This window comes from Chiloscyllium plagiosum, unplaced genomic scaffold, assembly GCF_037043375.1.
Source record: "Chiloscyllium plagiosum isolate Xiang-an unplaced genomic scaffold, Cpla_swu_hap1 HiC_scaffold_39, whole genome shotgun sequence".
Taxonomy (NCBI): Eukaryota; Metazoa; Chordata; class Chondrichthyes; order Orectolobiformes; family Hemiscylliidae; genus Chiloscyllium; species Chiloscyllium plagiosum.
The window spans coordinates 39,152,345-39,164,934 of NW_028270177.1; the positions used below are offsets into that span (position 1 = coordinate 39,152,345).

Here is a 12,590-nt window from a genome sequence, read left to right on the forward strand (position 1 = left end):
AGTGAGGGTTCAACAGGTTTATTCTGGGCGTGGAGGAATTTTCTTATGAGGTGAGGTTGAGTAGATTGGGCCTGGACTGATAAAAGCTTCTTGGGAGCTTGACAGTGTAGATGCTAAAAGGTTGTCTCCCCTTGTGGGACAATATAAGGGCAGAATTTCAGAGTAAGGCTTTGCTCGCTTCAAACGGTGATGAGGAATAACCTCTGTCAGTACTTGGAACTCTTTACTACATCGAGGTTTGGATGCTGTGTCGTTAGGTATATATTCAAGGCTGAATTTTTCATCAGCCAGGGAATGGAGCATTAATCGGGAGAATGCAGGAATGTGGAGTCGAGAATTCCATTCTGAAGATGGGTCACTGGACCCGAAATGTTAACTCTCTCTCTTCACAGATGCTGCCAGACTATTGAGTTTCTTCAGCTGTTTCTGCTTTTCTTTCTGATTTCGAGCATCTGCAGTTTTTAGTTCTGAACTCCAAAGAAAAATCATTCAGATCAGCCATGATCTCACTGAGTGGTGGAGTTGGCTTAATGGGCCAATTGAGCAACTTCAATTGTTGTCCGGGAGGCTTGACTGTAACACCCAAGGACATCTCTGCAGGAATTCCTCAGGGTGCTGGTCACTGCTGCTTCATCAGTGACCTTCATGCAGCCATACGGTCAGAACTTGGATGGTCACAAATGATTGCACAGTGTTCTCTTCCATTTGTGATTGCTAAAATACTGACACAGTCCGTGTTCATATGCAGTAATTCCTGGACAATCTTCTGGCTTGGGCTGATAAGTGGCAAATGACATTTTTGTGACACTAGTATCAGGTAGCTAATCATATCCATGAAGTTCAATGGCAATATCATTTCAGAATACCCGACTCTTACCAGCCTTGAGATTATCATTGACTAGAACCTGAACTGTGCCAGCCATATAAATATTGTGACTACAAGAGCACGTCAGAGGCTGGGAACTCTTAGTGAAGAACTGATTTGGCTTCACAAAGCCTAACAGCCATCTTATGGCATAGATCAGGCCTATGATGGAATGTCCCACCTTGCCTGGATGAGTATGGCTCGAACAAGGATCAAGAAGCTCATGTGACATTAGTATGGCTCCAAGAGGTTATTTTGTCTTCATTCTCTTTTTAAAAGGAGAGGTTTTAAGACAGATGTGCCAAGCTGTCTATTGTGAAATTGAATAAAGTTAACAGGTTGTGAGGCCATGGTTTTTTTTTAAAGCGGAACAACAGAAGCAGCCCGAAGGGGTGTGGTCAGTCTCTCATAGAACCAGGATTTTTAGTTTCTTTGTTTCTCAGTAGAAGTTGTTGCTGGGTCAGTTGCTGCAGTATATCTCTCCCTGTTATACTCTCTCTGAATTCTCTTGATGTTTTTCCTCCTGAGGTGCTAGAGCTGTATTGAGACAATCTATTTTATTTATTTTGCCTTTTGCCAAGGATATGCTTATGGGATGTTACTGTATTGGAATAGTTAATTCATAATTGTTACCTAATCTATTACTTTGTTAAAGCATTTCAAAGGAGTTCCAGCTCAGCCAATTCTGTTATTTTTTTCTTTTGTTGTGTTCTCAAGCATATAAATAAATTGTTTTGTACTTATCGTGGAGGAGTAATTTGACCAACTGAATTGCATCTGGAACGCAGCACCTTTATTTCTAAAATAAGAAAAAGTTAGAGTTGAGACTATGTTCTTAATATATTTAAAGGGGGTCAAGTCTGGACCATAAGAATCAACACTGTCAGCACAATACAGCATACTAGATTGGCCCTCCCTCCCTTTCAGTTTTGTCGTGTGCAATAATATGAAAGATGGTTTGTCAGCAGTTTCTCCAGAGGAATGAGAGATAAATAAAGCATGGTGGTCTGGCTTCTGAGTCCATGTTCCTTGAATTAATGGATGTAGGTTTGCTCACTGAGCTGGAAGGTTCATTTCCAGACGGTTCATCACCCTACGAGGTAACATCTTCAGTGGGCCTCTGGGCGAAGCACTGCTGATGATTCCTGCTTTCTATTTTTATTTTCAGGTTTCTTTGGGTTGATGATGTAATTTCCTGTGTGATGTCATTCCCAGATGTCATTTCCTGTGTGATGTCATTTCCGGTTCTTTTTCTCAGGGGTGGCAGATGGCGTCTAACTTGATGTGTTTGTTGATAGAGTTCCATTTGGAATGCCATGCTTCTAGGAATTCTCGTGCATGTCTCTGTTTGGCTTCGCCTAGGGTGGATGTGTTTTCCCAGTCGAAGTCAGGAATTCCAAGAAGCCTGGCATTTCAACCAGAACTCCATCAACAAACACATCAAGTTAGACCCTATCTGCCACCCCCTGAGAAAAAGAACTACAAATGACATCCCCACAGGAAATGACATCACCAACCCAAAAATACACAAACATATAAACAGAAAGCAGGAATAATCAGCAATGCTTCACTGGAGGCCCACTGAAGATGTTACCTAGTAAAGTGACAAAACGTCTGGAAATTCCAGCTCAGCAAGCAAACCTACATCCAGTACCTCAAACCGAGCTGCAAATCTTCTCAAAACTCCTTGAATTAATGTTTTCTGAAGGGAAATGTACTTAATACTTGAGTAGCTCAAGCTATAGAGTGGAAGGATAGCCAGAATATGGACCAGAGCACCTTGGATCAGGAGCGTGCCCAAAATGGAGGAGAAGAGCTTGTTGTGGTAGTGATTGACGATGGAATAATTATGCGGATAGATCACGTCTTTGTAAGCAGTATCGAGAGTCCCACATGGTATGTTGTTATCCTGATGCCAGGAGCAGGGATACCTGCAATCAGTTTGAAAGGATAATGGAGTTAGACTTGGAGGATTCTTGTTGAGAGCAGAAACATAGGGAGGTATAGCGATGAGGCAGGAAGGAGTCCTGTTTGAAGAGCATTTTAACTTGAGCTAAATTATGGAACAGATCTTCAAAGTTTATAATCTCTGGATTTTTACTGAAGCAATATGCAAATTGGCATCAGAATAAACATTAGTTTTATCTGACTGAAAGACAGGTACAGGGAAGAAGGATTCTGTTCCCTGGGACACTGGCATCAGTGTGGGACATGAAGGAAGTATTGGGATAGGCTTCATCTGAACCAGGTCGGGTCCACGGTCCTATCAGAAAGAATAAACAGTGAAGTCACAAGGACTTTAACTGGCAAGTAGATCATCAAATGGAAGGATAATGTAAATAAGTATTTAAAGCAAACAGAAAGAAAGACTGCATGGAATCGTCCAGAAATTGTTATTTTAGCACTGCAGGAAAAGCAAGAAGCAACCGATGTAACAGAAACAGGTAAGAGGAAGATGCTGATGCAGTAATCAGTGGAACTCAGAGTGTCAGGTGAACAGCAGATCCTGATACAAGCAGTCACAACATCTAGAGTAACAGGCGAGTGGAGGACTCTGAGATAGACAGGCAACAGCACCTAGAGGAGAAGGTGAGAGGTGGACTTCATGCTGGCAATTGGATGGTAGGAGGATCCACATTTTTTTTGTACAAATCTAGTTTTATTTTTAGTTGATGTCTGACTGAAACCTATGTACGCTAATGATGAAGCGTGGAGAGGGGCAAGGAGTAATTGATAGGTGGAGATGGAGACCAGAGGAGAGAAAAACAAGTGGGCAGACTAAGGAATGGGTAAATGTCAGCCTGAGAGAATGAATAGCTGCTCCTGGGGACTGTTAATGGCTGAAAATGGGTGCATTGTGGTAGCAGCCTTTGTGACGACCAGGTTTGGTGCATGGGGGTTGGGTTGAAGTCATGGGAGAAGGTGCTCAGGCCCTAAAATTATTAAAAGTGATATTGAGTCCACAAGGTTGCATGATTCCCAAGTGAAAAATTCAGTGTTCTGGTTTTCACCGAGCTTCCCTGGGGCACTGTAGAAAGCCCAAGACAGAGATGTTGGTCAGGTAATATGATGCTGTGCTGTGTTGAAATGGCCAATTAGATTGATGGAAGTGGAGGCAACTTGCTGCTTCACTTGGAAGGTATGTCGAGGATCTTCGATACTGAGGAGAGAGAAAGTAAATAGGCAAGTATTAAATATTCTGCGATGGCATAGGAAGGTGCCCTTGAGATGTGGGGAGAATGATCCCTGCGGAAAGCTGATAAGAAAGGAGAGGGAAATATGTGTCTGATGGTGACTTCTTGGAGGACTTGGTGGAAATGGCAGCTAATGATCCTCTGGATGTGAATGTTGGTGGAATGGCAGGTGGGAACAAGGGAAACCCTATCGTTTTTGTGGGAGGGAAGAAAGGAGGTGAGGGCTCATGCCGGGTAATAATATTCTCCTGTGCAAGTTGGAACATTCTACAATAAATGCACTGCTTATTTCTAACACAGAATTAACATGTGCCAAATATGGGTAACAGACTGCAGTAGAGCATCTCAGAGTGCACATCAAGACCAATCAAGTTGCAATCAAGACCAATTCCACAAGTTTCCTAGCCATCCGTCCGGACATTAAGAAACTTTGATCATGAAATTTCATTCAGCTTTACAAGGATCACGGTTCTTCACATTTGCTGATTGGACTTTGAAATCCTCCCTGAAGAACTGTTCATGCATGATCTGCCTCAATGTCAGCTCCCTATCTGGTCAATCAGTATCCTTTCATGTATCCCTGTTCCCTGGATTTTGAAAGTGCACTCCAGTACTCATCTACCAACATAACACCAGCTCTTCAAAGGTTGCTAGCCCCATCAGCCATGGACTTTTCACAAAACTCCTATCTTGCTCAGTTGCACCAAGCTCATACTGCTTGTGAGGTTTTCAATCCAACTCTCAGCTGCACTGAGGTATTAATGCTAGCAGGCCTTTTCCTAGACTTTCTCGGGTTTTCCCAACACAAAGCCAATGATTTTTTCATTTTCTTAGTTTTCTATAAATCTTCAATACTTAGTTACCTGTTAATTCCAGGAACTGTCTATTAATTCTTCGAACTTCTTCCTGAGTTCTAACAGCACAGAACCATCAACTACTCTTAATTCCTCACCACTCCTCACACAGAATCTGTGCAGTTCAGCTGCCTACCCAGCAGATAACTGAAGCTCATCTATGGTGGGTCTGCTTCTATCTCTTTTACACCTAATATATTATGAATGCCTTAACTTTTGCATGATGTGGAGATTGAAAAGTGTGGCAATGGAAAAGCACAGCAGATGAGGCAGCATCTGAGGAGGAGGAAAGTTGACATTTTGGGCATAAGCCTTTCATCAGGAGTGTGGGGGGATATGAGTGGCGAAACGGAACTGAGAAATAAATTGGAGGATGGGGCTGGGGCTGGGAAGGCGATAGATGGATGCAGGTGGGAGGTGATTATGATAGATTGGTGGGGAGTGGGGAGTGGATAGGTGGGAAAGAAGAAGGAAAGGTCAGGAGGGCAGTACCAAGTTGGCAGTTTGGATCTGGGATGAGATTTGGAAACTAGTGAAGTCAATGTTGATGCCATGTGGTTTAAGGGTCCCAAGGCAGAAGATGAGGCGTTCTTTCTCCAGTTGTTGGGTGGATTGGAATTGGCGGTGGAAGAGGCTCACAGCTTGCATGTCCTTGGTGGAGTGGGAGGGGTAATTGAAGTGGTCAGCCACAGGGCTGTGGAGTTGTTAGGTGTGTCCTGGAGATGTTCCCTGAAATGCACCATGATTTGGCATTCTGTCTCCCCGAAGTGGAGGAAACCACATTGGCAGCAACGGACACAGTAGATGAAGTTGGTGAATATATAGGAAAATCTCTGTCGGATGTGAAAAGATCCTTTGAGACCTTGGATTGTGGTGAGGTGGGGTGGTGTAGGTGCAGGTATTTTGCCTTCCCAGCTACTTTCGCTCCCCCCCCCCCACAAGCCCCACCCTCCTATTTATCTCTCAGTGCACACATCTCCATCAAGGACAGCCCCCTCAGTAACTTACTCTACTACAAGCCCATGGATAACCTCACAATGCTGCACTTCTCAATCTTCCACCCTGAATATATTTTAAAAAGCCTTCCTCTACAGACAAGCCGTATGCATACACAGGATCTATTCAGATGAGGAGGAACACGATGGACACCTGAAGGTCTTGAGGGATGCCCTCATAAAAATGGGATATGATGCTCACCTCACGATTGCCAGTTCCAACATGCGAAAAACCATATTGACCTTCTCAGAAGACACACATGGGAAATGACTGGTACGATACCGTTCATTGTCCAATACTTCCTGTGAATGGAGAGACTGCACCATGTTCTTCACAGCCCGCAATACATCATAGATGATGAGCCTGGACCAAAAGATTTATTTGCATGCTATACATCTCTGTGACTCTTTGACTCGATGCCTCCACGTCTTGCCTTTAAACAACTGCTAAATCTTCAACAGACAGGGCAGCCTCTGTAAATCATGTCAGAGCATTGACATGGATACTACCATTTCAGATTTGGACCATGTGCACAGCAGACCATGTACTCACGTGACTCAGCCAACATTGTATATCTCATATGCTTCAAGCAAGGATACCCCGAAGCATGGTGTATTGGCAAAACCATGCAGATGTACTACAATGGATGAATGGACACAGCACAACAAATGCCAGACAGGAATATTCCCTCCCAGTGGGGAGCATTTCAGCGAGCCAGGACTTTCTGCCTCCGATCTTCAGGGCAAATCCTCCAAGGCAGACGTTAAGGTATGCAACAATGCATAATCGCTGAGCAGAGGCTGAAAACTAAGTTCTATACCACTGAGGACAGTATCAACCCTGATCTTGGGTTCATATCACAGGGCAGGTAACCTCTTGACACTATATACTCTGTCTGTCTGTCTCTCTCTCTCTCTCTCTCTCTCACACACTCACACACACACACACACTCACTCACTCATTCTCACACACCTCTCCTTTCTCTCTCATGCACATACACACCATACACATCCACACACATGTGCACATATAAATCTGTGAGGTGAATTTGCATTTGCAGATGCATTCTATTTTGTTCAAAAAGCAAACAATTCGCAGACAGGCAGTCAATGTGCCATTTTATAATCTCCTACTTTGGAAATAAAAGATACAGATAGACTCCAAACAAGACCTCATGCTTAAAATACATTATCTGCCTGGAGTTATCTCGGAGCAGTGATTTGAAAGAAAGTCTGGAATTTGCATATTAATCAATTTAAATCTGCATATCCATTCAAACTGATTAAAGATTTAAGAAACGTTTTAGGTGTGTTCAGTTAGTTTGCATGAGTTGTATGACCCTTTGACCTTTTCCTTATAAATTCTGTGTCCAAAGTCTTCATCTCTCACTAACACCTGATGAAGGAGCAATGTTTTCAAAGCTCGTGTTTTCAAATAAACCAGTTTCAAATAATCTGGTGTTGTGATCTTTGACTTTGTTTTCAGCAGTCAGGAGCAGAAACTGTAGCCTCTGGCATTTGTTTTCTACCCAGCACTTAGTGTTGCATTCAGGGAGGCCAAACTTCAAACCAAATGAATTCACACCTAGCTCCAAGGCTGAGGGGCACTCTAACTTTCACTTTGAGTAGCTCGTCTCAGTATTCTATTTTTCACATCTGATGTTCACACTTGGTATCTGTTGATTAATTGTGTGAATGTGTGAACCTGCATTATATGGTGCTAGGGCTCTGGGCAATCGACTTTAATTTACCACCTCGCAAGCCAACAGTAGCAGGAAACCACAGGCACCATTGCACTAATTTTAAGCATGTAGCCCGGTTACATCCATTCTCAACATGTGAACAGCTATCAAAGACAAAAATAACTTTTAACTGTTGGTTATTTCAGACTGACTATTTCAACATTGTATGGGATTTATCAACATTTTATGCTCAACGAGGTAGTGGATAATAGAGGATTCAGTCGCGCAAATCAACATCACATTTTCCTAATTCAGATTAAAGCTGTTTGTCAAGCGTTCTCAGTCAGATGAGACAAAACATGGTTAAGTATAGAATAAAACGCTTCTATATTCTATCAAACACACTATATCATTGACTAGATATAGTGCAAAGCTGTTTATCATGGATCTCAAATGCAAAATGGTTTAAATATAGATCACTTGCAGTCTGCACAGGGCAATGACAATAACGAGACCAGGGAAGTGCAACATCTGCCCTTTGCTTTAATTTATCTGTAAGATACGACAATTGCAATTACAGACTAAGTTGGGAGAGCTGATTAAAAAGCAACTTCCAGCACAAACTGGCTACAGAACAGCACAGGAACGGGAGTATTCTCAGGAACTTTATAAACTAGGTTTTCCATAATTAGGAAAAAATTATGATTCTTCAAAATCGTGTCTCTTTGCTTCTTGATGAAAATGTGTACTCAGTGTCATACAAATCCTTGTTTTATACACGATTCCCATGTCACCTCTGTGCCATATTGTTTAAGACTGCTTTTCTGTCTATCTGATTGGTTAGGGGAGAAAGTGAGGACTGCAGATGCTGGAGATCAGAGCTGAAAATGTGTTGCTGGAAAAGTGCAGCAGGTCAGGCAGCATCCAAGGAACAGGAGAATCGACGTTTCGGGCATAAGCCCTTCTTCAGGAATGAGGAAAGTGTGCCCAGCAGGCTAAGATAAAAGGTAGGGAGGAACGCCCCTCCCACAAGTCCCTCCTCCCTACCTTTTATCTTAGCCAGCTGGGCACACTTTCCTCATTCCTGAAGAAGGGCTTATGCCCGAAACGTCAATTCTCCTGTTCCTTGGATGCTGCCTGACCTGCTGCGCTTTTACAGCAACACATTTTCATATCTGATTGGTTAGTCAGACTTAACTGTATTTGCATGATGGAACCATGAGTTAAGTTTAGGTCATTGCCATTGTTATGTAGGGGATCCAAATAGAGTTAGTGCTTCTTTGCTGTTTATTATCAAAAGTGACCATTTAATGATATTGATATGTGTTTGTCTCATTCCGCAATTATTTGACCAGTCCTTATTAGTTCAAAATCTTAAGTCTCACTAAGCTTATCCACATTTTAGTGACTTTCCAACAGAGGATAGTTACATGATGTGAGTTAGTCCTTTACATTTCTTCTTAACATGTCATGACTTCCACAGAATTCTAACTTTCAATTGGTAATCCAAGATGGAAGAAAGTGTGGCTGTCAGAGCTGCTCCTATAGGTACAAAGTCAGCCTGGAGCAGTGTTTTTTAGAGCAGTAAGGTGGTGCTATTTTCTGGGTGTGTAGATTGTTAAGGTGCAAAGTGATATGCTCTTCCTATTGAATAGAATAAAAGAACAACAAAGAACAAAGAAAATTACAGCACAGGAACAGGCCCTTCAGCCCTCCAGGCCTGCATTGATCCAGATTCTCTACTTTCTAAGGGTCTGTATCCCTTTGCTCCTTGCCCATTCATTTATTTGTTAGATACATCTTAAATGATGCTATTGTGCCTGCCTCGACCACCTCCACTGGCAACACATTCCAGGCACCCACCACTCTCTACGTAAAGAACTTTCCACGCATATCTCCCCTAAACATTTCCCCTCTCACTTTGAACTCGTGACCCCTAGTAATTGAGTCCCCCACTCTCAGTAAAAAGCTTCTTTCCATCCAGCCTGTACAACTTCTCATGATTTTGTAGACCTCAATCAGGTCCCCTCTCAAACTCCGTCTTTCTAATGAAAATAATCCTAATCTACTCAAGCTCTCTTCATAGCTAGCACCCTCCAAACCAGGCAATATCCTAGTGAGCCTACTCTGCACCCGCTCCAAAGCATCCACATCCTTTTGGTAAAGTAGTGACCATAAATGTATGCAGTATTCCAAATGTGGCCAAACCAAAGTCTTATACAACTGTAACATGACCTGCCAACTCGTGTACTCAATACCCTGTCCGATGAAGGAAAGCCTGCTGTGTGACTTCTTGACCACTCTATTGACCTGTGATGCCACCTTCAGGGAACAATGGATCTGAACACCCACATCTCTCTGTACATCAATTTTTCCCAGGACTTTTCTATTTGCTGCATAGTTCACTCTTGAATTAGATCTTCCAAAACGTATCACGCCACGTTTGCCCAGAAGTGAACTTCATCTGCCAGTTCTCTGCCCAACTCTCCAATCTATCTATATTCTGCTGTATTCTCTGACAGCCCCTTCAATATCTGCTACTCCACCAATCTTAGTGTCATCTGCAAACATGCTAATCAGACCACCTGTACCTTCCTCTAAATCATTTATATATATCACAAAAAACATGGTCCCAGTATAGATCCCTGTAGAACACTGGTCACAGATTTCCATTTTGTGAAACTCCCTTCCACTACTATTCTCTGTCTCCTGCTGCTCAGCCAGTTGTTTACCATCTAGCTAGTACACCCTGGACCCCATGTGATTTTCCCTTCTCGATCAGCCTACCATGGGGAACCTTATCAAATGCCTTACTGAAGTCCATGTATGTGACATCTACTGCCCTACCCTCATCAATCAACTTTGTCACTTCTTCAAAAAATTCTATGAAGCTGGTAAGACATAAACGTCCCTGTACAAAACCATGTTGCCTGTCACTGATAAGCTCATAGATCCTAATCCTCACTATTTTCTCCAGCAGCTTCCCTACCCCTGAAGTCAGACTCACCGGTCAATAGTTACTTGGATTATCCCTTCTACCTTTCTTAGACAAGGGGACAACACGAGCAATTCTCCAGAGCTCCGGGACCTCACCCGTGTTTAAGGATGTGCAAAGATATCTGTTAAGGCCCCAACTGTTTCCTCTCTCATGTCCCTCTAACCTGGGATAGATCCCATCTGGACCTGGGGTCTTGTTCACCTTAATGCCTTTTAGAATACCCAATACTTCCTTTCCTCCTTGTGCTGACTTGACCTGGAGTAATCAAACATCTATCCCTAACCTCAACATTCTTCATGTCTCTCTCCTCGGTGAATACCCATGCAAAGTACTCATTAAGAATCTCACCCATTTTCTCTGACTCCATGCATAACTTTCCTCCTTTGTCCTTGAGTGGGCCAACCCTTTCTGTAGTTACCCTCTTGCTCCTTAAATGTGAATAAAAGGCTTTGGGACTTTCCTTAACCCTGTTTGCTAAAGATATCTCTTTACCCCTTTTCACCCTCTTAATTCCTCATTTCAGATTGGTCCTCCATTCCCGATATTCTTCCAAAGCTTTGTCTGTCTTCAGTTGCCTCGACCATATGTATGCTTCCTTTTTCCTCTTACCTAGTCTCACAATTTCACCTGTTAACCATGGTTCCATAATCTTGCCATTTCTATCCTTCATTTTCACAGGAAGATGTCTGTCCTGCGCTCGAATCAACCTCTCTTTAAAAGCGTTCCACATATCAAATGTGGTTTACCTTCAAACAAATGTTCTTAACCTACATTCCCCAGCTCCTGTAAAATTTTGCTGCAGTTGGCATTCCCCAATTTAGCACTCTTCCTTTCGGATCACTCTCATCTTCGTCCATGAATATTCCAAAAATTATGGAATTGTGATCACTATTCCCACTGTAGTCCCCTACTGAAACTTCAACCACCTGGCCGGGCTCATTCCCCAGCACCAGGTCCAGTATGGCCCCTTCCCGAGTTAGACTATTTATATACTGCTCTCGAAAACTCTCTTGGTTGCTCCTTACAAAGTCTGCTCCAAATAGACCTCTAACTCTAAGTGAATCCCAGTCAATGTTGGGAAAATTAAAATCTCCTACCACCACCACCTTGTTACTCCTACATCTTTCCGTAATCTGTTTACATATTTGTACCTCTATCTCATGCTCACTGTTGGGATATGGGAGATTAGGGAGAATTTCCATGTTACTGATGATTATGTCTGTAGGAAGTATGTTTGGTTACAAATCCAATCAGATGACATGGATCAGTTACGGTGACAGTTAGAGGCAATGGGGAGTTTACAGGAGCTAGGGGGTGTGATGGATGGCAGTTATAGGAAATTAGAAAAACTGCAGATGCAGTCAGATAGTACTGAGTCTCCTGTGGCTATCCCCATCTCAAACAAGTACGCTGTTTTGGAAAGTTTAGGGGGTGATGGACTCTCAAGGGAACGTAGCACGAACAGCCATGTTTCTGGTACCGAGGCTGGCTCTGACATAACGAAGGGTACGTCAGGTTCCAACCGATCGGTTGTGATCTGGGAACCTTTAGTCAGATGCACAGACAGATGTTTCTGCATGTGACAGTGAGAAATCAGAATGGCGTGTTACCTCCCTGGTGCCAGTATCAAGTGCAGGAGAGAGTGCAGAATATTCTCGAAGGGGAGTGGGACCAGCGGGTGGTTGTTGTACACATTGGAAATAACAACAGAGGAAGGCAAAGGATGAGATTCTGAAGGGAGAATATAGAAAGTTCGACAGGAATTTAAAAAGGAGGTCCTCGAGGGTAGTAGTATCTGGATTACTCCCGATGCTACAAGCTATTGAGGGTAGAAATAGGAGGATAGAGCAGATGAATGCATGGCTGAGGAGCTGGTGCAGGGGAGAAGGATTTACATTTTTGGATGATTGGAACCTCTTCTGGGGTAGAAGTGACCTGAATTGGAAGGGGACTAAATACTGTCAGGGAGATGTGCTGGAGCTGCTTGGGAGGATTTAAATAA

General features: G+C 43.0%; 1 protein-coding gene across 1 annotated transcript in view; it reads left to right on the plus strand.

Moving 5' to 3' along the window:
- The window catches only part of mthfs (5,10-methenyltetrahydrofolate synthetase (5-formyltetrahydrofolate cyclo-ligase)), a 61,624-nt gene that overhangs the window by 41,607 nt on the left and 7,427 nt on the right, over nucleotides 1-12,590 (plus strand). The window lies entirely within an intron of this gene.